Source organism: Pinus tabuliformis, chromosome 2_2 (assembly GCF_031772625.1).
Source record: "Pinus tabuliformis cultivar Carrire ecotype Pingquan chromosome 2_2, CPIR1, whole genome shotgun sequence".
Taxonomy (NCBI): domain Eukaryota; kingdom Viridiplantae; phylum Streptophyta; class Pinopsida; order Pinales; family Pinaceae; genus Pinus; species Pinus tabuliformis.
In genome coordinates, this window is record NC_142300.1 from 423,614,847 (window position 1) to 423,639,995 (window position 25,149).

The window sequence follows — 25,149 nt, forward strand, 5'->3', positions numbered from 1 at the left end:
TTTCTAAGCTGTCTTGGGTTTCTTCTTTTAAATTCTTTTCCTCTTCCATTTCTCTGTTGTGGTTTTCCCTTTTTCTACTTTTAATGTTGTTTTCTTCTCTTCTTTAGGTTCATCCATGGTGGTGTCATCCTCCTCCTCTCCTCTCTGTTTTTCTTCTTTTTCTTCTTCCAATTGAATATTCTTTGCTTCTTCATGGATTTCCTTCTCACTTTCCTCTTTTTCTTCCTCCTCTTCACTTCTAGATGGACTAAGGTCATCAATTAGAGTTTTTATGTCATCTTCTTTAGTCATGTTCCTGAAAATCTACCACGTTTTAAGGATTGTGTAAGTGTGGAGGGCATCCTCCACCAGCAATTTGATGAGCCCATGGTGAGCCAGTTGGTCTGGAACCCCTGCATTCAATTTGGTGCTACACTCTATCAAGGATTGGAGGAGAAACTATGGAAGACTGAGTTTTCTAGATGTAGGTAGGTCCATGCCATATCTTATTTCATGTAACAGTCTAAAACGATAACCATAGACTATACTGTATCTTCCTTCACAGGAGATATATTTCATGATCTGATAGCTGACCTCACCCCATGGATAAGGTATACATGTCCTTCTGATCCCATTCTTATCCTCCACATGATGTTCATTAGGCTGGAAAAAGGTATTTTTAGCAACCTGTCCTAGTGGTTTTTCTTCTTTGCTCCAGGGGAGCCCAAGTGGGAGACTTGTAATTTTGCTCATAAACTCTGGTGTAAGTTCTATGATTAGACCCCTGAAACTGAGTATAGCATGGGGTTTTGAATGGGATCGTAAAGATAATAAAATTCATCTGTGACTTCCTCATGATACCCATGAAACTTCTCAAAGAAAGGCATCCAATTTGCCCTGGTAAAGAGGGCCACCACTTCTGGGTGTTCATGCAATTTAGTTGAATTCAGAGGCTCCTTCCTTATAAAACCACCTGTCATGATGTTCATTGACTGCTGGAAATTCTCAGGTGAGGAGGAAGGTAGCAAATTTTCAAACTCGAAAACAATGGAACAACTGAGGTTTTTTCGTTCTGGAACCAGAGAGGGAATTTTTCATCTTCTTCTTTTTTAACAAAAGTAATTCCTAATTTTCCTTCCCTTCAAACCATATTCTCAAACTTAATTTACTTCTCGATCTATTTGAGGGAAACAATATCTTTTTTTAAAAAGCCACAAAGTATACCAGACAATGTTTTTTTCTTTTCACAAAGTAAGTAGACCACCCAATGCAAATTCACTGTTTTACAGGCTTAATTTCCTATGGTTGCATCACTTCTTCATAGAGGAGAATACCATGGAGGAGAAAGAGACAAACTTTTAGTATAGAGAGTAAAGTGAGTGGAAATGCAGTGGTGTAGGTATGGAATGGAGAGTTGGGGGGATGAATGGTGGCAGGGAGGTTCACAAGTCTTCTGAACAAATTTATAGCCCTCCGATTCTTTTCTGAACTTGATTTCGAGCTCCCTATGGTTTCTATAGGAGCCTCCCATAGAATGCACAGAGCTTCCTGTAGGACGCATAATTTCCAGAACAAGTGAGACTAGGGCCTGGGAAAAGACAATGGCGATGGAGAAATGATCTATCACGGGTGTGTTCAGCCTGGCCATGTCCATTTTTCTTCTGTGACCCTCCTGCAATCTGCAATGCATTCAAAAGAAGTTATCTTTTCTGTTTTTTTTCTTTTTTCTCTAGTTTTTTTTTTTTTTTTTTTTTTTTTTTTTTTATGAGACAGTTGGGCCGCCTATAAGAGGTTTTCACCCTCACTGGTTGCCCTCAGCACCTCCAGGAGGTTTTCACCTAGGGATATTTTATTCTCTCTCTCTTTTTTTATTTGTTTTGTGTTTAGGGTGTGGGTGGAGTGGAGGTAGAGGCCTACTCCACTACCAACACTGTTTTACTCAAATTCTCAATGAACTCTTGCTTGGAGAGGGGCTTCCTGTAGATATTCAACCTATGCCCATTGACGACCATGGGGATGGCTTCTTCATCGATGGTCTGGATTAGAACTGAACCATTTTCATTGAAATTTTCTACTGTGTATGGTCCCAGCCATCTTGTCCTCGGTTTTCCCTTGAAATATTTATACCTTGAATCATACAGAAGTGCCCAATATTGTTCCTCGAATTGTTTTTCTTTGAGGTTTGTTTGGTTAATTTAGTGTGTCCTAAATTGCTACATTAATTATCAATCCAGGAGTCGTAAACTAATGAAGTGTGGTGCACTATATGTGCAAGATAGCATCTTTCTTATATTTTTGTCGTTTTCAATTTTTATTTTGTTTTGGGGGTTTTTATCCTCGTTTTATCTCCTAATATGAACATAAATATTATTCCTAAGTCTTTAGAAGGCAATCGTGGATATGGGTTTTAGGAAATTTTGTCCTCTATAATGGTTTCCAGCACTTAACACTTCAGAATATCTTTGAATATACTAGTGATGACAGTAATACTTGAACAAGAATGAAAAATGTGATGCTACTTAAAACAAGTAAATAATGAACTACTGATCATGAAACTATTATCTCTGCTGATGAATACAGAAAAATGATTTAAGCTACTGCACTCAAAGAAATAAAAAATTGCAAAGAAAGTAAAACTAAAATCAAATTACATCATTCATAGTCCGATCTCTTACCAGTTAGTCTAGCTATGGCTTTCGGAGATAATCGTCCATAACATAAGCAATCTGATATCTAATTGCAAAAAAGTAAAACTAAAATCAAATCACAACATTCATAATCCAATTCCTCGCTAGTTAATCTAGCTATGGCTTTCAGAGATAATCATCAATGACATGAGCAATCTGATATCTAATTGCAGAAAAGTAAAACTAAAATCAAATCACAACATTCATAATCCGGTTCCTCGCCAGTTAGTCTAGCTATGGCTTTCAGAGGTAATCGTCAATGACATGAGTAAGTTGATTTCTAAACTAACTAACAAAGCAAATGAACAAGACTGAAATCAACAAAACAAAACTGGAATTAAAAAAAACTAAGAAAAGCAAAGTCAACAGAGAATTAATACCATGTCATTAGTCATTGTGAAAATTATATGCAGATGCCCGGGCTGCCTACTCTATCCTGAAACATACATACACTGATCAGCATCATACAAATCTTGTAAAATCATGAACAGAAGTGAAATGTTAATACCATAGCAACTGAAATATCCACAGGTGGATAACTATGGAATATATGCAATGGAAATAAGGAAACAATGCATAAAATTGTACAGCAACAAGGAAAATGAAACCTCATGGTACAGGGGCCCTCTACACAACCTCGATCAACAGGCTATCAATCCAAAATTATGTTCACGCGATCATGTAGAAACATAGTCTTCTCATATATTTCAAAACATAGTTACAGCAATAAGACTAGTGTCACGACACAGTGAACTTTGAATAGCAAAATTACATTCAAAAAAAAGACTAACTCTATGCGTATAGAAACGTGTTATTTATAACAAAGGTTACATAACTGTTTTCTTGTAAAAATACGTGAACATGAGACATGTAAAAGACAACGTCCATGGATTTAGCATAATGGTTGTCGAGACTATTAAATCTATCAACCATGGCTGTTGGATTTGCATCGTGGGGCAGTCTACAGGTGGCAACATGACCCCAGAGATTTAGGAACAACCACACATCCTTCAGAATCTTTCACATGTTTGAAAATAGAGTCCGGTTGCCGTAGGACTCTTACGTTGAACCACTATTTGACTACCATTGACCACAACTTCCCTTGATGAATCCAGCTAAACCAATAGGACCTGATCCATGTCCAGGTCATTTCTAACTTGCCCATGTGGCTTGTTTTTCCTGATGACACCTGCAACCTAGAGTTTAACAAAAACAGTTGTGGAAAGTGACTGGATTCCGCAACTAATGAGAAAAATCTACTTCAAACAGCAAACACAAAAACATAGTCATAAAACCACTTAATTTCTCTTTTAGAATCAATATGCAATGATCTTTGATAGCTTATGGAGTGTTTTTGAGGGGAGAAAGTCTGGGAAAATGTGTATGAGATGTGTAATTTCAAAGCTCTACATAACCCCACTGTGAAGGTGTTGCATGTCCCCATGCAACCAAAACTTTGATCATCCTCCTTTCAGTTCATGTGTTCTGAGACCTCTACTAATACATCCAGCCTTCTTTTATTCTTTCTTGGGACCATTACCATCCTCGGCTTTCTCATTAGACACCTGAACTTGAGGTTGATGAGAGCTCTGTTCAACCTTCTGTTCTTTTTCTTTAATTTTCTATTTTTCTTCTGCCATAGCCCAAGATGCAACATGGTGTTGTCATGAATAATCTTATCTAATCTGCCCTGTTCCTTCAATGTTTCATTTTCTCTTTTGATGTGTCTATTTAAGACCTCCAGCTCAAAAACTTCCTGTTTTAGTGATTGGATTTTAGCTTCTTGAGTTGTATTAGGCTAGGCAGATGAAGTACCTGGATTTGTGGCCATTTTCTCCAAGGACTCTATATAATCATACATTTCTTGCTGGTTTGGGTCTATCTCAGGTGTGGTCTTTCTTGAGCTGACCCCAAAATCCTGTTGAGAAGGACTGATTTCAAAATCTGGCCGAGAAGGACTCATGTCAAAATTTAGCTGAGAAATAGGAGTATGGTGGGGACCACGGCCAGGAGGGATTGCTGAAGGTTTTTCTGGTGTTTCCCCTCCTAAATCAATAAAGTGGGGCCCTTTAATTTGTATTTTTCTCAATTTCCCTTTAAGTCTAGAACTTCTCCTCAAATTTTGTGGGCTAGTGTCCTCTTTCTCCCCACTTTGTTTTTCTTTCCCTTTCTTCTTTACTGCAGCTAATTGTTCCTGAAGGTAAACTAGTCTTTCAGATAGTACTTGGTGGTCCTCTTCTGAGGAAGGTTCTGGGGTTTGATGGACAGCCTCAATATTTCTTTTCCCTTTCGATTTTCTTGGCTTCTTACCCTCAGTCTTTTCCTTCCTACTTTCAGACAGTTTTTCTTCCCTACTAGTTTCTTCCACTATGTTAGTAGGAGTGTCCTAAATTCTATCACTTGTTTTCTTTCTTCTACTTCTCCTTGATGTGTTGCTTTCAGGGGTTTCTTGTGGATTTTTAAAGAAATTTCTAACTAAAAAATGCTCCCAGGTGTCCTTCTTTTCCTTTAATTGTCTTTCAATCAAGATTTTCACAAGGCCGTGGTGATACAAGTGGGGTTCTACATCTCCCAGATTCTTTTCGACGGTGGTGGACATTTTCTTTAGGCTATTTAGCAAGAAATAGGGAAAATTAAGAGTTTGGTTTTCTAGAAAATTCATCAGCAACCAAGTGTGGTACATGTACATTGACCTGAATCGTCCCTCATAGGTAATGAATTTCTGGATTATTAATAGTAAACTAGCCCATTTTTCTTGTAAAGTAGAGACAAGGATTCCTCTATTAAAGATGGTTACATCCATACCTGGATTTTGTAGGGTAACCCTCCATTCTCTCTCGTCAAAGCTCTTATTTTTGAACCACCATTCTCCCTCCTGTGGGAGTTTGGTTGCAGCTGCTATGGACGCCTCTGTGATTTAGAATTTAAGGTCTCCAACCTCAGCTTCCACTCTGTTAAAGGACCTTGCAAAAGTCTTCGTAACTTCCTTGTTGTGGCCTCTGAATTTTTGAATAAATTGTAACCACCGAGCCTTCCTTAGCATGATTTTCACTTGCGGATACCCTTCCATAAATTTGGGCCCTTCAAGTTCTGCTCTCAACAGAGGACCCATTCTTTCCTCCTGTCTTAAACACGTTTGCGTGGGTATTGGATGAACGGAGGTGAGATGGCTGGGTTAGCAGAAAATGGACAGGATTTAGGGAGAAAAACTAGTGACCGTAAATGAAAAACAGAGAACAGGTAGCGGGAGTGAGTTTATGCAGCAGAGCAGAGGCTTATGTGAATAGGGTAAGAACGCAAATGTGACTTCAATAGAATGAGCCCAGCAGAGTTTTAAACTGGATGTCTATGAAGTAGACGCAAACATGCTCAAGAAATGGCTACAGAATTTGTGCGGTGGAGAAGAGCCGTGATCAAATCAACCACGTCCCCATAATTACAGGTGGAGTGTCAAAGTATAGCCAAACACGATTTAAATCTGGAGGCTTGATCATGAGGCCGTTTGAGAAATAAATACAAGGTTTGTGGAGGAATCATAGGTCGTGGAATGATTATGTGCTATCAATGCCAATCATTGCATATAATGGAGAATGTCCTGTCATATTTCTCCATGTAGTTCTGTAGCCCCACAAGGCTTCAGGAAGCCTTTCTCCCCAATCTCTTCTGTGTAGATGAACAGTTTTGGTGATGATGCCTTCAATAACTTTGTTTGTAGACTCCACTTGACCATTTTCTTGCGGATGGTAAGGAGTAGATTTTCTATGCTTGATTTTGTATTCTTCCATCAGCTTCTCCACTAGGTTGGATGTGAATTGACTTCCCTGATCTGTCACAATTTCTCTTGGAACACCAAAGAGAGTAAAAATATCCTCATAAAGAAAACTAACAACTGAATTTTCAGTAGCAGAAAATAATGCTTTCACTTCTACCCATTTAGTGACATAATCAGTACATACCAATATATACTTTCTTTGTTTAGATGGTGGGTTAATTGGTCCAATGAAATCTAAAGCCCATTTTTCAAAGGGTTTGATGAGTACCTATGGTTGCAATGGAATTTCATTTGAAAGGGTAGGTTTCCCTACTCTTTAGCAGCTGTCACATCTTTTGACATATTGTTTTGCATCTTTGAAGAGGGATGGCCAATGATATCCTAATGAGAGGATTTTATAGGCTGTCCTTTTGTCAGCAAAGTGTCCGTCGCATGGTTCATCATGACATGCTTTGAGGATATCAGAAATTTCTTCTTCCCTAACACATCTTCTGATCACAAGATCTGGGCCTATTTTAAACAATTCGTTAGAAATCCATGAATATTTTGAACTCTCCTGAATAATCTTTCTTCTTTCACCAGGAAAAAATGTGAAGGTAGTTTCCCTGTAACCAAATAGTTAGCTATATCTGCATACTAAGGGGTCTTAGTAGTTACTGCAAATAAATATTCATCAGGAAACTTATCCTCTACACGAGAATATTCTTTAGTATTATGGATCCTAGACAAGAAATCAGTTACTGTATTTTGTTTCCCTAGTCTATCTAACACAGTAATATTGAATTCTTGTAAAAGTAGGAGCCACCTTGTAACTCTGCCATTAGTAACAGGTTTTTTCATTAGATATCTAATTGCAGAATGATCAGTATGAATAAAAGTTTCATAGCCTGTTATATAATGTCTAAACTTATTGATTGCATGAACAACAACTAAGAACTCTTTTTCAGTTACAGTATAGTTCAACTAAGTGGGAGTCAAATTTTTACTGGAATAGTAAATGGCATAAGGAACTAAATCTTTTTGACCCAACACAACTCCTAAAGTTGTATCTGAAGCATCTATAGAAATATGGAAAGGAAGTTTCCAATTTGGTCCTCTCAAGATAGGCGCTTCAGATATTCTTGTTTTCAAAGTTTCAAATACTGATTGACAATCAGGATCCCATTTGAATTCACAGTCTTTTGTAAGTAGTTTGAAGAGTGAAGATGCTATTTTAGTCAAGTTTTCTATAAATCTTCTATAATATCCAGTAAATCCTAGAAAACTTCTAACATCTTTTTGACAATTTGGAATAGGAAATTTGGAGATGACTTCAACTTTTGATCTATCAACTTTAATCCCATCCCCTGAAATATGATGTCCTAAAACAATACCTTCAGTAAACATCATAAAGAATTTTTCATGGCTTAATGAAAGGTTTGTCTCTTTACATCTTATAAGGACTTTTTCCAAATTTTCTAATGCCTCTTCAAACGAATCACCATAAACTGTAAAATTATCCATATAAACCTCTACACAATCATGGATTAGATCAGAAAAAATTCCTAGTACTGCTCTTTGGAATGTCACGGGTGCATTACATAATCTAAAAGGAAGCACTCGATAAGCAAAAGTTCCCCATGGACAACTAAATATGGTCTTATCCTGATTCTCAGGTGTTACCTGAATTTGATTATAACCACTAAAACTATCCAGAAATGAAAAGTACTTTTTTCCTACTAATGTATCTAATGCTTGACTGATAAAAGGCAAAGGAAAGGGATCCTTCAAAGTTACTTTGTTAAATTCCATGTAATCAATGCATACCCTCCATTTACCATTCTTTTTGGGTACTATAACCAAAGGAGAAACCCATTGGCTATCTGAAATTGGATAAATGAAGTTTAGATTGAGTAGTTTTTGGAGCTCTTCTTTCACTATCTCCCTAAGATTTGGATTCATCCTTCTCTGAGGTTGTCTAATTGGTCTACTATTTTCCTTGATATAGATATGATGGATGCAAGTCTTAGGGTCAATACCTTTCATATTAGTATACTCCCATGCAAATGCAGTAGAATGTTTTCGCAAGATTTTGGTTAGCTCTTCCTGTTGTGATTTTTCCAAATTTTTGTTGATATTCAATGTTTTACCTAGAAAAATCTCAATGGTAGAACTACCAAACTCTTCCATAGAGTAAAGAGACATTTGTCTTGATGATAAATACTCAATGTCAGAATCTAACTGAAATTGTGTGTGGTCATATTCTGAAGATGTTCCAAAATTTTCTAATGTGTTCAGAATTTGACTATCTTCACTAATTTCAGAAATGGTAAAGACAGGTTGTATAGTGTCCTCATCATCGATCCATTCATTGTCTCCTACTTCTGTAACTGCTTTTGCTGGAGGATACAAATTGAATTTCTTTGTCGAACTACCATTAGAAATGTACATATCCCTAGATCTACAACTAATGAAAGCATCAGCTGTGGCTAGCCAAGGTCTTCCTAAGATGAGTGGATGCCCTCCTAAATTACTCTTGGGAGTCAAAATCATGAAATCTATTGGATATTCCCAAGAATCTAAGGAGACTGAAATATATTCTAATACACCATCTGGTTTGATTATTGATCTATCTGCAAGTTGCAGTAAGGTAGGTGTAAAAAGAAGATTAGGAAGTTTAAGTTGTTCCATAGTCTATCTACTCATAATGTTGATAGCAGCACCTAAGTCAATCAAAGTATTTGGAATTTCTGTCCCATTTACATGTGTCTTGACAATTGGACTACCTGGATCTACATATTTCTGCATGGTAATTTTTCCCATCATGATATCTGCAATTTTTCCTACCAGGTGGATTCTTCTTGTATCTTTTGGTTTCCTTCCTGGTCTTTTGAGACTCAACTCCTTTATTGTTTTTGCTAGAATAGGAATCTCTCTAATGGCTTGTAGCAAGGGAATCTTGATACATAAATTCTTTAATTCATCTAGAAAGTCATAGTTAGGCAACAAGATTTGTTTTTCCATCCCTTTGTCAATTTGTAATCTTTCAGGGAAAGGAGGTGTGGATGAAGATGCAGGTTGCTCAACTACAGGAGTTGTGGGGGTTGACTCTTTTTCTTTTTTCTTTTTGAATGTTTGGGTTTCGAAGAGATGCTTCCTTAGAACCTTTATTGGCTTTAAGAGAATCCTCCCCAGAGGTATCTTTCTTTTGAACATCTATAGAAGGTTTTTCTAAAACTCTACCAGACTTGGGTTGTACATCGTTGAGAGGAACAATCATATAGGTAGGAAATTGTTGGCCTTCTACCCTGTAAGCATTCTGAGGACTTTTGTTATTGGGATTTGGTAATGGCTGGGCTGGTAGTTGATTTGTCTTTTGTTGAAATGGAAGCAAGAGTTGAGAATTTGGATTTTGTTGAGAAGGTTGTTGTTGCGGAAATGGTAATGAAAGTTGTGGGTTTTGATTTGGAATTTGTGGATTTTGTTGATTTTGAAAAGATGGAGGATATTGATAAAATTGAGAAAATCTCCCATAAGGATTTTGCATCCCTTGTGCCCATGATTGGTATGGATTTTGAGATTGGGGCCAAGGTTGTTGCCAAGAATTCCAATTTCGTGGGAGCTGAAAGTTCATAGGATTGTTAAATCATTGATTTTGTGGCCCCTGCCATGGTCTTCTTGAAACAAAACAAAGGGACTCTACTGAATTTGGATCTTCCTGAAAGATAGCTTTGAGCCTAGGAATTGAAGGACAATCCTTGGTCTCATGGCTTTCTGAGCAAATCATACATGTCTCTACAAATTTTGCTTCCAAGGAAATTCCCTTAAAGCATGTTTCTTTCTACATTTTGGACAAAAGATGGCTAAGGCTTCGAATTCTGCTTTCTGCTTGTTTTGTATTTTAAGGGTGTCTAGTTGTTCACTAAGGCTTCGTAGAATATCAGTTTTGAACTCATCAAGCATATTGCCAATCTCTGCCCTACTTACCGATCCAGTTGCAGATTTGTTTGCTCTAATAAGAGAAGGATCTCTAGGCCCTTTTCCAGTTTTAGATTTTCCCCTTGAGAGATGGACACATAGTTCTACTATGTCATGGAGTGGAAGTTGAGAAATATCTCCCTTCCCCATCATGTTTAAAATATCTATCCATTCATCTCTAATGGATTTTAATAGAAGGGCTTTCAAGTTTTCCTCATCTAAATTACTCATTTTTGCTCTCTTTAAGTTGTATTGAAATCTTTCAAGTAAATACTCCAAGTTTTCATCTTCTTTTTGCATCATCTTGAATACCTCATCCTTATGATTAGTGGGCATGCAATAATCTAGGTATCTATACAATTTTTTTTGTTTCATATCATTCCAAGTCCTAATAGATTGGGTGACTAATCCCATGAACCATTTCAAAGTAGCTCCTTTCAATGTTGAAGGAAACAGTTTGAGTTTTTGAGAGTCTTCCATATAGTCATAGGTTCGGCACAAGACTTCAAACTCAAATAGAAATGTTTCAGGATCCTCACTTCGCAACCCATAAAATTTTGGGAGGACAGATGGTGAAATGTTTTTCAATGTCGTATGGGTCTCCTCATCAGCTATAGGGAATCCAAATGAGTTATCTCCATCCCTATTTCCCCTATTGTTACCTCTACCTCCTCCATTGTTTCCTCCTCCTCTACCTCTACCTCTACCCCCTCCTCCAAATCCATTTACTACTTCCTCTGTCATGATAGTTTCCTCAGAGTTCTCAAAGTCGTCTAGTTCTTCTATTAATGGCGAATGAGGAAGAATTTCTCCCTCTTCTTCTTTAGGTGATTCTACTTCTTTGATTACAATATGTTCCCCTGTAGAAGTGAAGAAAGGTTCTTCTCCTATGTCAGATTTGATGGATAGTGTGGGAGAGTCTCCTAATTCAGCTTTGCGCCTTGAATTCCAGGAATCCTAAGGCTGGGAGTGTGAGTCAAAGATGATGGAGGTGTATCTTGTCTATGCCTTGAAGTAGCTAGAGTTGTGAAAATCGAACTTTTGGCCCTAGCTATAAACCTTCCCCTAGAATCTCTTGCTCTATGCATGTCATTTTTTATTTTTTATTTTTCAAGTCAGGCTAATAATTCTCTTTCTGATCTTCCAAGTCACACTAGGTGTGAGAAGAGAGCATAATCAAGAAATTATTAAACTAACAACTCTCTTTTTTGATCCTCCAGATCACACTAGGTGCAAGAGGAGAGCATACTTCAAGAAGTTATCAATTTTCCTTTCTTTTTTTTTTAAGAGATTGGCTACCTAGTTACACTTCCCCGGCAACAGCGCCAAAGTGTTTGGTCAATTTAGTGTGTCCTAAATTGCTACATTAATTATCAATCAGAGAGTCATAAACTGATGAAGTGTGGCGCACTATATGTGCAAGATAGCCTCTTTCTTATATTTTTGTCATTTTTCAATTTTTATTTTGTTTTGGGGGTTTTTATCCTCGTTTTATCTCCTAATATGAATGGAAATCTTATTCCTAAGTCTTTAGAAGGCAAGCATGGATATGGGTTTTAGGCAATTATGTCCTCTATAATGGTTTCCAGCACTTAACACTTCATAAGATCTTGGAATATACTAGTGATGATAGTCGTACTTGAACAAGAATGAAAAATGTGTTGTTATTTAAAACACGTAAATAATGAACTACTGATCATGAAACTATTATCTCTGCTACTGAATACAGAAAAATGATTTAAGCTACTGCACTCAAAGAAATAAAAAATTGTAAAGAAAGTAAAACTAAAATCAAATTACATCATTCATAGTCTGATCTCTCGCCAGTTAGTCTAGCTATGGCTTTCGGAGATAATCGTCAATAACATGAGCAATCTGATATCTAATTGCAGAAAAGTAAAACTAAAATCAAATCACAACATTCATAATCCGATTCCTCGCTAGTTAGTCTAGCTATGGCTTTCAGAGATAATCGTCAATGACATGAGCAATCTGATATCTAATTGCAGAAAAGTAAAACTAAAATCAAATCACAACATTCATAATCTGATTCCTCGCCAGTTAGTCTAGCTATGGCTTTCGGAGGTAATCATCAATGACATGAGTAAGTTGATTTTTAAACTAACTAACAAAGCAAATGAACAAGACTGAAATCAACAAAACAAAACTGGAATTAAAAAAAACTAAGAAAAGCAAAGTCAACAGAGAATTAATCCCATGTCATTAGTCATTGTGGAAATTATATGCAGATGCCTAGGCTGCCTACTCTATCCTGAAACATACATACACTGATCAACTTCATACAAAGCTTGTAAAATCATGAACAGATATGAAACGTCAATACCATAGCAATTGAAATATCCACAGGTGGATAACTATGGAATATATGCAATAGAAATAATGAAACAATGCATAAAACTGTACAGCAACAAAGAAAACGAAACCTCAGCGTAAAGGGGCCCTCTGCACAGCCTCGATCAATAGGCTATCAATCCAAAATTATGTTCATGCGATCATGTAGAAACAAAGTCTTCTCATATATTTCAAAACACAGTTACAACAATAAGACTAGTGTCATGGCACAGTGAACTTTGAACAACAAAATTACATTCAAAAAATACTAACTCTATGCATATAGAAACGCGTTATTTATAACAAAGGTTACATAACTGTTTTCTTGTAAAACTACGTGAACAAGAGACACGTAAAAGACAGTGTCCATGGATTTAGCATAATGGTTGCCGAGACTATTAAATCTATCAACTGTGGCTGTTGGATTTGCATCGTGGCTTAGTCTACAAGTGGTAACATGACCCCAGAGATTTAGGAACGACCACGCATCTTTCATAATCCTTCACGTGTTTGAAAACAGATTCCGGCTGCTGTAGGACTCTTATGTTGAACCACCATTTGACCACAGCTTCCCTTGATGAATCTGGCTGAACCAATAGGACCTGATCCATGTCCAGGTCATTTCTAACTTGCTCATGTGGCTTGTTTTGCCTGATGACACCTGCAACCTAGAGTTTAACAAAAACAACTGTGGGAAGTTGAATCATCTGCGGAAAGTGACTGGATTCCATAGCTAATGAGAAAAATCTAGTTCAAACAGCAAACACAAAAACATAGTCAGAAAACCACTTAAATGCTCTTTTAGAATCAATATGCAATGATCTTTGATAGCTTATGGAGTGTTGGTGAGGGGAAAAAGTCTGGGAAAATGTGTAGGAGATGTGTAATTTCAAAGCTCTACAAGGTGTCTGTCATGCCATATTTTCCTTTGAAGTTGGACTACCTCTCAGTGGAGAAGGGCCTGCAATCTTTGTTCATCCAATACATTTAGCTGAAGTAACCTTTCCTTTTATGCGTGGCTAAGATCTAGGTCCAGCTAAGCTACCATCCTTAGTGTGTTATATTCAAATTCTATTGATAGTGAAGCCTTCTTCCCATAGACCAGCTCATAGGGTGTGAACCCTGTGGTGGTTTTCTAGGTGGTGTTATAGGCCCAGCTGGCCTCAACCAATCGATCTGCCCAATCTTTTCTACTGCTACTCACTACCTTGGTCAAAATTCCTTCCAAATCTCTGTTAGTGACTTCCACCTGTCCATTTGCTTGTGGATGATAAGGGGTGGAAGTTCTGTGCTTAATTTTGTGGTGTGTGAGCAGGTCTTCAATTAGATTGGAGGTAAACTGACTCCCTTGTTCTGTGACTAATTCTCTTGGATAGCCAAACTTGTAGAAGACATTCTCTCTCAAAAGCTCAGCTAATTTTTCTTCTGTTGTTGCCTTGATTTCCTTTGTTTCTGCCCATTTTGTCAGGTAATCAGTGCACACAATGATGTAAGATTTCTATTTTGAAATAGGGTTAACAGGACCCACAAAGTCCATGCCCCACTTCCCAAATGGCTCGAAAGTCACTTGAGGTTGCAGGGGCATCTCATCCCTTGGAGTAGGTTTCCCCATCCTTTGACATCGATCACATTGGCTGATATATCTCCTGACATGTTGATGAAGAGTGGGCCAATAGTAACCTGCTTGCAAAATTTTGAAGGTAGTCCTCTTTGCTGCAAAATGGCCCCCACAGGGCCCATCATGACACGTTAGGAGAATGTCAAAAACTTCCTCCTCCCTAACACATCACCTCAAAATCTGATCTAGGCCAATTTTGAAGAGATTTCCCCCAATCCAGGTGAATGGGGGACTTTTCCTCACGATCTTGCTCTTTTCTTTTGAGGATAGGTGTGCCGGAAACTGTGATGAAACCAAGTAATTTGCTATATTAGAAAACCATGGAGAGAGTACTGAGATAGCAAATAGGTGTTCATCTTGCATTCAATCATCCACCATTCCTTCTTCACTTGCAGGTAGATCTAGTCTAGATAGAAAATCAACAACAACATTTTCCTTACTCGGCTTATCAATAATGGTTAAATCAAATTGCTGCAGTAAAAGTAACCATCTAATTATACGAGCATTTACATCTGGTTTGTTCATTAAATACCTAATTGTGGCATTATCAGTGTGTACAAATGTTTGATAGCCGATGATGTAGTGTCGTGTCTGAACTTATTTAGGGAATGGACAACAGCTAGGAGCTCCTTTTAAGTTACAATGTAGTTTAATTTTTCCTTTGACAAGTTTTTACTTACAAAATATATGGCATTAGGCAGATTCTCATCAATTTTCCCTAAGGCTACTCCTATCACTTTGTTCGAGGCATCTATATGAATGTGGAAAGGTAGGGCCTAGTTTGGACCTCTCAAAATTGGGGCAGTCACTAAATTAATTTTCAAAGTATCTAGAGCCTCTTGACAGTTGTCAGTCCATATGAACTCAGCATCTTTCCCCAAAAGACCAAACAATGGAGAGGCTCACTTATTGAAATCATTAATGAATCCTCTATAATACCCTGCTAAGCCTAGGAAACTCCAAACATCTCTTACCTTTTGAGGAGGTGGGACCCTTTGGGTGATGGTAATTTTGTTGGGATCCACCTGTAATCCTTGCTGAGAAATTGTATGACCTAGCACGGTCCCTTCATTCATAAGGAATTTTCATTTTTCAGGACTGAGGGACACGTTCATTTCAATGCACTTGTCTAAAAATTTTCCCAGGTTAGTCAAAGCTTCATGGAAGTTAGAACCATAAGGGGTAAAGTCAACCATATAGATTTCAACTGAATCATGAACCAATTTAGCAAATATACTCAGTACTGCTCTTTGGAAAGTGGCGGGAGCATTGCACAACCCAAAATGAAGGACCCAATATGTAAAAGTACCCCAAGGACAAGTGAAAGTGGTCTTATCTTAGTCTTTTGGGTTGATTTGGATCTGGTTATACCTACTAAACCCATCTAGGAAGGAAAAGAACTTCTTCCCTGCCAGGCAATCTAACACTTGATCTATGAAAGGCAAAGGGAAATGGTCCTTCTTGGTGACCTTGTTTAGTTCCTGATAATCGACATAGATTCTCCACTTCCCGTTTTGCTTTGGCACTACCACCAAAGGAGAGACCCATTCGCTGTTAGAGATAGGGTAGATGAATCCTGCATCCAACAAATTTTGCAGTTCTTCTTTGACAATGTCCTTAAGGGCTGGATTCATCCTCCTTTGAGGCTGCCTGACTCATTTGCAATCTTCCTTAATGTAAATGTGATGAGTGCAGACTGAAGGGTCGACTCCCTTCATCTCCTTATAACTCCAAGCAAAAACATCCAAGTGGTTTTTCAATAAGCTACATAGTTCTTTCTCCTACGAGGTGGATAGGGATGAGTTGATCTTTAAGGTTCTTTCTGGACCAAATTTCACATTCTTAACTCAAAGAGAGGTCAAATCAGCTACACAGAGATCAACTAAAGGATTGGCTTGGTTTCTTCCACCAGCTCCTCTAATGGCGACACACTGGGGGTGGATTCTGAATTAAGTCTTCAATAAGATCATCCTTAGTTTGTGGGACCCCCATGGTATCTTCTATTGCACACAGTGGTGCGGAATAGGCTTCATCCTCATCTTTCTCCTCCAACCAGAAAGGTAAATCATGTTCTAACAAGGGTTGGGTGGGAGGATATAGGACTAGTTACTTGGACATATGCCCATTCTTGATTGTCATGTTTCCAGCTCGACAAGTAATGTAGGCATCTGTCGTAGCCAACCAAGGTCTTCCCAGGATGAGAGGATACCCAGTGAGCTTTGCCTTTGGTTGGAGAACTAGGAAATTAGCAGGGTACTCCCAAGAATCGACGGAGACCATTACATCTTCCACAATCCCTTCAGGGGTCACGGAGGAGTGGTCTTCTAATTGCAGTATTGTTGTGGTCTTTCTCAGGGAGCCCTGAAGGTTGAGCTTGAGCATAGTTTCCTTGGTCATCACATTAATGGTAGCCCCTAGATCATTGAGGGTATGGGGGATTATGGTGCCATTGATGTGTTCATCGACTACAGGACTTCCAGGGTCTAGATATTTCGGACAAATCACCTGCCCCAACATCAAGTCGGATAGTTGTCCTATGACATTGATAGTTGGAGAATCTCTCCTGCACCTGCCTGGGTGCCTGAAGCACTTCTCCTTGATCATCTTATTGTATATAGGCACATCCTTTATGGCTTGGAGAAGTGGTATCTTTACACATAACTGCTTTAATTCTCCCAGAAGTTCAGTTTCTTCTGGGGTCGGTTGCGTGGTTCCAGTTAATCTCTCAGGAAAGGGTGGAATGGCTTTTGGTTCACTTTCCTATTTTTCGTCCTCATCCTCCTTAGGGGGAGGTTGGTTATCTAGGAGAAACTTCCCAGATCATAGGTTAATCTCCTGAATATCCATAGCATAGGTCGGGCATGATGTTTCTCCACATTGGGCCTGTCTATTATTCAGGTTCGGGTTCGGTTGAGCAAGTCTTTGAGGTTGCCTTGGTGGAGCAGGAGGCAATGGTTGTGGTTGAGTAGGTGGTGGAGGCAAAAGAGTGGGAGGAGAGTTGTACTGGGGCCTCCACCCCTAATGAGGTACATTCTACTAAGGCTGTGGCTGAGCATAAGAGTGAAACAAATGAGCAACTGGTTGAGCATGGTATTGAGATGGATATGACCAAGGAGGGGGTGTGGACAAGGAAGGATGAGCAGGCGGACCCTAAGAAGGCATGGAACTGGCTTGATTGGGGTGGTCTCATTTGGTTCATGAAATAGAGTGGTTCAGTGGCTCATTCACACCCCTAATATGCAGCTTTAAGCTCAGGCAAGGAAGGGCACAGATTCATAGAATGGTCTTCTTCATAGAATGAACACACTTCTATAGAGTTCAATGGACATTCATTTCATGGATGCCTTCTAGTGCACCTAGGACAAAACATGGCCAAAGACCTCTCGGCTTCCTCTTATTTCCTTTTGATATGCAAGGTATCCATTTACATGGCAAGAGTCTGCCTCATCTTGCTCTCGAAATCTTTCAGCCGATTCTCAAATTCACTTGTAAGAGATGAACTGGATGAGGATGTACTAGCTAAAGGTTGAATTCCCCTACTTCTCTTTCTAGCTGCCCTAGAATGGTTTCTAAACACAGTCTTTATGTCATCATAAGGTAGTTTGTAGATGTCTCCCCTAGCCAACAAATGGAGGGTATCTAGAAGGTATTCAACGACACCTATGAGCAGGACCAACTTCAGAGATTTGGGGTCAAGTGTGCACCTGGCCTATTTATAACTGAGCTGAAACCTCTCTTCATAGTCTCTAAGGATTCATCACTTCCCATGTTAATTTGGAAGATTTCTTCCTTGGTATCTTTTGATCTACAGTAGTCTCGGTATTTGTTGTTAAAGGCTTGTTGCATCTGAGCCCAAGTTGTGATTCTGTTTCCAGGTAACCCCATGAACCAGCATAATGCTGCATCCTTGAGGGTAGAAGGAAAAAGTTTCAACTTCTGGTCATCTTTTGCATAGTCATAGGTTCGACAGAGAACAAAAAATTCAAACAAGAAGGCATTAGGATCTTCGGTAGTCAATCCATGGAAGTGGGGTAAGGCTGAAGGACTTATGTTTTTCATTTTAATGTCCCCATTGGTCTCTCAGATAGGAAAGGTACCCTCTATTCTTTCCCCATTTCCTCTAATGTTTCTGTTTTCAAGCATGGTCTCAAGAGGAATGGTTTCTTGCTCTTCTTCTGCTATAGGATCTTCATATATCTTTGGTGGTTCACCTATAGGTTCTTCTGGATCACTGACTCCAAAGAAGCGAGAAAGGTGACTTAGATATGTGGTGGGGGTGTTGGGTAGTAATTTTCCTAAATTGTCTCTGTTACTACGAGGCATGAAAGGAAATCTCTTTTTGGGTGATTTTTGTCTTTTGTTTTTTGTTTTTTGTTTGTTTGTTTTTTTTTTGTACCTACAAAACTTAAATGGATTAAACAAAAAATTGAAACTAACTAAAATGAATCTTGCTGAAATGAAATTGCAGAATTGAAATGGAAGCAAGGAAATGACTAATCTACTTTGCTGGAATGGAAATTGCAGAATTGAAATGAAAATAGGAAATGACTAATCTACTCTTGCTGAAATGGAAATTGCAGAATTGAAATGAAAGAAGGAAATGCCTAATCTACGCTTGCTAAAATGAAATTGTAGAATTGAAATGAAACAACTACTCTACTTTTGCTCAAATAAACTACTTAGCAGAATGTTGTAGTAGAAAATAGAAGAAAGGAAGTAATCACAAAATACTCTGACGCTTCCCCGGCAACGACACAAAAAAGAATGGTGAGCTCCAGTATTGCAACAAGAATGCTGCAGCTCCTGGGGCTTCCTTCTTTACTTTTATCAACCCGGTAGTTTGTAACAAACTTGGAAGCAATAGTGTTGTATGCACAAGTACTAGCTCTTACTGCAGGTTGTCACTTGGTCAGCTGGCGCAAGATCACTAATGAGCTCAAGCCACCTTCTATGAGTCTCAGAAGAAGCTTTAAACTATGATGAAAGAAAGCTAATGCTACAGAGGCTATTCTATTTGCAGAAAGAGAATGAAAACTGAAATGTAACGCAAATCATAACAAACCCTAGCAAACCCTAATTTAACTATTAGCCCTACTTTTGCAAGAAAATAGATGGAAACTGATGAAATGAGTGCTATTGACTACTGAAAAGGTAAATTGCATCTATTCAAGCTACTTCTGAAAAGAAATGAGAATAAAACATTTTTTTGTGCTTTTGAGTGCTTTTATGTAAAATTATTATGCTTGTGATTTATCTAGTTATGATTGTGCAGAGGTTTGGTGGCGAAGGAAGGTGGAGTTGGTTTTCACAGAGGGTGAGGAAGGTATTTAGAGGTCCTAATAAGACCCTTGTACCCTTCTGAAGACTTTCATAGCGATCAGACTTCGAAAAATCACTCACAGAAAATTCTACAGGAGGCTGCAGGGGATCTACAGGAGGAGGCCGAGAGCTATTTTTGGAGTTTTGAAGGTGGAGAAAATGATGGGAAAGGGGAAATCAAGGCTAGATGAAGGTGTTGAGATGTCTAGAACTTTTCAAGGAAGATCAGGGATGAACTGGTTGGATTTGTTCGAATGGCAAGAAAGTAGCTTTATGGAAGAAATGGAGAAATTACAGCAAATTGGCGAAATGTTGCAAATGAGCTGGGAAATTTATGATAAGTCAGCTGGTGCTAGCTATTCTATGGATGTATGGTGAGCTGAGGTGTCTTGCAAGAGATCTACACATCTACTTATCAAAACTGAGCAAAGAAAGAACTAATTATACCATGAAAACAGAACTTTGTCTAGCTTGACCTAATCTCTGACCTACAAACAAAAAATGTTGAACAGTAACATATGAGCATAAAATCATGTAGAGAGATCTATGGTAAAAGAACAAGAAATGATCTGAGCAACTGAATCTAAATCAATATCAATCTTTCCAAATCAAGTCATCACACTAGCAATTGCATGGAAGAGTAAAAACTGTGTTTTTGGTGGCAGCAGAAGTGCCTTGACCTCAAATCATAATCCCAAGAAGGGAGAAAGGAGATCAGGGCCTGTTGTTGGAATTTTTGAATCTTATTCTGTCACTTCAGTAACCTAATTGAGCAACTGAAACAGGAACAACTATACTAACCATCAAAAGCAACATAATCTAACAAAGTAAAATGAATCTATGCAACAGAAATTAACTCATGAACTGAAGCAAAAACATATAAGTACACAATAGGAGGTGTTGGGCAGCTTGGGTTGGGCCCTAACCCAAGAGCTTTAGCCCTCTGAAAGATATCAGTGCTAGCTCAAAAATTATTTCATCTTCATTATCAAAAATAGCAGTTACATTACATAAACTGTTCTCAAAAGGCAACTCAAAAATGAGTTGAACACAATGCTGCTCCAAAGTGTGAAAATCTATTAATAACTAGCTAACCTACTAAGGCTCTAAGCCTCATTATTTATACAAATGGAGTCATCCAATAGTCCTCCTAAAATCAAGGAACTCGGATTCCTAGAACTGGAGATAAACAACAATCGTACTTTACTTGCTCAGATGCCCCTTGGAGTCATCAATGTGGACCTTTGTGCTCCATGTTGCTGATGCAGGATTCAAGGAAAGGGGTCATAAACGAAGGAGACACCCCCCTACAAGTTCTCTTCCCTGCTTTCCTTGAGTTTTGGCTGCCATTTTATCATAAATCCCTTGACTTTGTCCAAAATTGACAAAAAAATATGCATAAGGCACATATTATACTACATGACAAAATGACTAACCCAGTTCACTCTATTAGCATAAATATGTTCAAAAACATGCAATAAAATAATGAGAATGGTGGATTAAGTCGAAATAAGAGGCAAAATGAGCCCATATAATTACCATTTCTAGGGCTCATCAGGTACTTGTCAAGCAGTTGAGGCACTTTCGCACTGGTTGATGGTTATGTCAAATCCTCATTGCATTGACTTGTGTTATAAATATGATTAGATCTATTTTCCCTCCCAAGATTCTCATAGTAATCCCTTGCCTCTAATTGGAAATTCACATTTTCAAATATTTGAGGGTTTTTAAGAAGACTGTCACGAATTTTAAGATGCAACCATTGAATGGTTGGAGCAATCTTACTTGGTAGGCTCCATCACAAATAAAAAATTTATATTTTTATCTTTCTTCATGCTTGCTAAGGAGTTAGGTGTAGTTGAAGATACATTCACAAGAAGCTTTACAGGTTTATTGAAGCACGGTTTTCATCAAAAAGGTAAGAATGTGAACTAGTTAGAAGTAGTGGCTATGGCTTATCTTTTTGTTGACACCTAAGGCCTTCAAAAGTTTTGTGCAAGTTATTCAATTTCTTATCTGTTATGTTGTACACTACTTTATATTAGTTTTAATTGTTTATATCTTTGTGAATGCATGTGAGAGGAAGTTACCATGGCTTCATTAGATATTTCATTATACTTGACCTTGACCTTCTAGATGATTAGGTTAGGAGTAAGTATAGTTGCATATTAGTTTACCTTCACATTCAAAATCCGCACATTCTATCAAAGTCAACAACAACAAATTATTTCCTAACTTATCCAAAGGTTAATCATCCACAATCCTCCAAATGGGATCATTCAATAGTCAAACAACACATTTTATTTGCTAGTTAAATCTAAGTCAAAAAAATCCTCAAAATTTTTGGTTAAAAGAGAGAAACTACTTGAGGTCAAACTTAATATTTCCTGCATTTATAATATAGTCCAAGGTAGAAAATCAATCCAAGTTAAGCTTCCTTAAATAATTTAGCTCCTTCACAAGTGAATTCAACCTTTCAAAATCAGATTTTCCCAAGATAAAATGAGTCAAAGTGTTAAGTAAAATCTAGTCAATGGCTCATCAAACAGACCTATATCAACCATTCAAGAGGAGAGAGAAGATGTGATGATGTGAGGATGCTCCAAAGTGATGAGACATTAGGTCCACTTATATGAGTCTTACGAAGTCAAACTAACTTGCCTAAGCCAACTTGTACTTTTGTGCACATGTGGTTTTCACCTTAAAAAATAATTTTTTCCTTAACCAAATTAAATTCTTCTAAGGGCTAGGAGAGGTATTTCTTGATGAGGAAGGCTCTTGAAAGGACAAAATTTATCCCTGAGCTGCCAAATTAACACTCACTCTCAACTACGGAGAAATTTCTGAGTGCATCATAAGCGTGACCTCAAATCTCTCGTCATCATTGTAACAACCCTTGGTTACAAGTTCATGTAATAAAAGTTAATAAAGGAAAAATTCGACCACATTTATGGGACATGTATTCGAAGCTAAATGTTAGGCAAATATATCCTAGTGGGCATCATTGGATGTGTTTATCGGTAAGGGAAATTGGCAAAGGAAATGACTAAAGCATTAAAAAGAAAAAAAGGTATTTTGACATATTTATTTATGAAAATAAAGGAAAATACAAGAAAAGGAAGGTGAAAGGTCACAGGTTGCATATGAGGAGGAAATTGAAGGAAAATAATGGAAAATGAATAAAATAGAGGCCTCATTGATAAAAAGGCTTCTCACAATCAGTTCACAAGCTTTTGCTCAACTTTGGAACAAGGAAGGGAAAATCAAGCAAATGAAGGACAAGGAAAAGAAAGGAAAGAAAAGATAAAGCAAGGAGGAGAAAGATCAACGAGTTGAAGCAGGAATACTTGCACGTTACATATTACATGCATGATTTCCTAGCTGGTTTTGACATGCATGGATTTACATGTTGGTATATGGTTCTGTTGTTGTCAGTGGCATGGTTTTACGAGGTTATGATAGTGGTTTTCAACCTCACATTTCCTTTTTATGGATAACCATGGTGTGATGGGATTGTTTTCTTAGTTTTGAGCTTTAGAATTATCAGATGGTTTCGGAATCCAGAGCGGAGGTGGTCTCAGGAAAATTCCAAAAGGCTTAGGATTCCATTGACCAGTTTTGGTGGGATAGATAGTAAGCTCTTAGCTTAGAGTCTTGGTTAAGGCCTACTCATCCGATGTGGATTGTGGTAAGGCCCACATATTGGTGTCTCACTTTATGGTCTATTGATCTGATGTGGATCGCGGTAAATCATGAGAGACAAGGAGATGGAAAATTCCTCAAGGATAGTGATGGAGTCGAGAGGGATTCCAAGCTTGATTTGGTTTTGTGGTCTGAGTGTTGTTTTTGGTGACATCATGGTTTGGTGAGGATGGAGGTGGTTTAACCTATGGACTCGCATGGATGGTTTTTGGATTGGTTTATCCATGAGATCACACATTCATGCTTGGAATATGGAAAAGGGGTGACTCGCTGAAAGAAATATTTCGTTCAACGATTTCTATGGTTGTGTGCTATGTAGAAGCCCCGAACCTGGTCAACTCTTACATATGTTTAATAAAAGCTAAGTTATCTTGCTTTTGTACTTGTTATTATGTGGCCTTAATAGTTGTTATCTCATTGTTGTTTTGATGTGGTTTAATGTTGGTTTATAAGCATGGTTATGTGACTAGTTATAGTCATGCTTATTTCATGTATATACTTCTAACTAAATAGATAATGGATACAAGACCTAATAGATGTCGAAACAATTACGGGAAGAGAGTGGTGATCCTTCTTATCAAGCCTCATATGAGTTATGAGTCATTTATGCATTCTATTGTATTCATGTCCTATAGATTGCATTGATGCTAAGTGTTTGATACAATGCAAGTCCCAATTGGGGATGGTGAGGCCTAGTCCTAGAGCCAGTTTTGGTTTCAAGTCTTGTTTTCATGTAAATTATAGATTCTAAAAGATATCGGCATTTCTTGGTAGTGACCTAGATTGTGGGCTTGAAAAGTGACACAAATCTTGGAGTCGCACAAAGAGGTCCAAGGAGAAAATTCCCCATATGCATGCATGCCTTGTTGTGCAAGTGTCTAGAGCTTCCTAGGTGCACCCTCATTTATATCAAGGGAGCGTTCAAGGGTATAATGGTCTATAGCTCAGTGTGACCAAGGGACTAGTCATGGGAATAACTGGGATGCATTATGGGAGTCCTGTAGAAGGTGTAGAATGTATGTAATGGTGTCTTTTTTTCGATTCCACTTCCTTAACTAACACATAGGCAGTCAAATCATATCATAGTAACTTGTCGTCACATGTTTACTCTGGTTGGCGATTTACTTATGTATATGTCGGAGGATAGTCATTACATAGTGGCATGATAGCATGGTTCACCCCTCACACTAGATGGGTGGCGTGTTGATCATGCATTCATATTGGTTTCATATGTCTTCCTTATGCTTCTAGTCCATGTGCTTGTTGCATTTGCATGGTGTTGATAATGGTTTTAGTGATGTTGTCATGTGAAGGTTGATGGTGTTGTTGTGGGATGTGTTGTCATGAGTGTATGGTCGTATATGCATTTATTATGCATGTCAATGTCTATATGTTGTTGTCCATCAATTTTCATGGCGAAGGTTGTTGTGCATAAGGTAGTTGTAGGAATTTCATGTCATCATGATGTTATTGGTATGTTATGGTTCTAATGGGTTGGTTGAGATAAAGTAGGAGATGAAAACCATCAAAGTGAAGTTGTGGAATTGGACCTCGAGGCAAGAGAATGTCATCATACACATTTGTATGTTGTGCATGTAGGTATGTAGGTTAAGGGTTGTTATATGCATTATGGTTATGTGTATGCCTTTCATTCTATTGATGTTATGATTACGTACATGATGGATGCTAGTTGATTAGTGTAGTCATATGCACATGTGTCAAATAGTCATGAATGATAGTAACATGTGGTTGTATGCATTGTT